The following is a 1,223-nucleotide window of genomic DNA, read 5'->3' on the forward strand; positions in this document are numbered from 1 at the left end:
AAATTCTAGTTCGTTGACTAGTATTCGATGGAGAAGTCATACCAGTTTGTCATGGACTATAATTATACCAGTTACCCGCAGTTAAAAACTAAAGTAATGTAGTTTATGCAGCATTATTTAATAGAAATTTCGTACTAGCTCCCAAGGAAGAGATTAGAATTATACCAATTGCGAAATCATCAAAACAAACGCATCCATGGGTAGAAGAATATATCAAGATCAATATATAAGACCATTTCCTTCAAATGCACTTGCATACAGAAATTAAAGCCGTTTCAATAAAACCCGATATTCATGTTTTTGCCTATCCTGTAAATATTGAAATAGGCATTCACGTTATTTATAAGCATAGGTCCTACTTACATTCAACTGACAAATATGTATGTACCTTCAAAAATCAGAAGTTATCGTCGAATTTATCTACTTTTCAACGATTTTGTTTTAAAGACACTTTGTATTTATACACTTAACCTTCTTGTATGACCTTTCCTTTTAATTATTTAAATCGTCATCACATATTTCGTCTTAATTTTGAAATAAACAAAAAAAAATACTGTTAAAAAGTATTTCCCATACTTTTGCTGTATGTATATCGAAACAAATAGCTTTATTTCCATATTTCACGAATCACAGAAAGTTTTAAATCTTAGATTTTTGCATGAAAGTCATAAGTAAGTCTTAATTTACATTTTTATGATTCACATTTACTTCAGATTTCAGAAATGCATCAAGCCAAAGCAGCAGTCTTTTTTATTTCTGGGGGAAACGTTCCATTATGGCCGTTCGTTAAAGGTACGGTGGGCGAAGGGGGAGTGGGCATGCCACCTCCAACCGACCTTTTTGGAGAGGGCATGAACCGCCATTGACAAAAATGCAACCCCCGACCACCTAGGCGCCCTATGGTTCCCTACGGACCCCTTAGAAAAATGGCCAAAAATCGCATTGATTGATGGAAATTTTCCAATATGAGCAACCATGGTTAAATACCGAATAAGAACTTAGGGCCGGTTGTTCAATGTCTGGTTATCACTACCACTACACTATCGACGATTTCGACATCATGCATGTAACATGTGATCGATAAAGCAGTAGTTGTGCTTAACCGGAGCTTCTACCTCCGATTTGTGCTAATCAGACATTGAACAACCGGCCCTTAGTTGCGCAAATAACGTACATACATATATTCATAAATTATACTGATGCTTTGTCTTGATGTATTTCAT

The sequence above is a fragment of the Rhagoletis pomonella genome, unplaced genomic scaffold (assembly GCF_013731165.1).
Source record: "Rhagoletis pomonella isolate Grant_MI unplaced genomic scaffold, Rhpom_1.0 Rhpom_scaffold_00002, whole genome shotgun sequence".
NCBI classification, from domain to species: Eukaryota; Metazoa; Arthropoda; class Insecta; order Diptera; family Tephritidae; genus Rhagoletis; species Rhagoletis pomonella.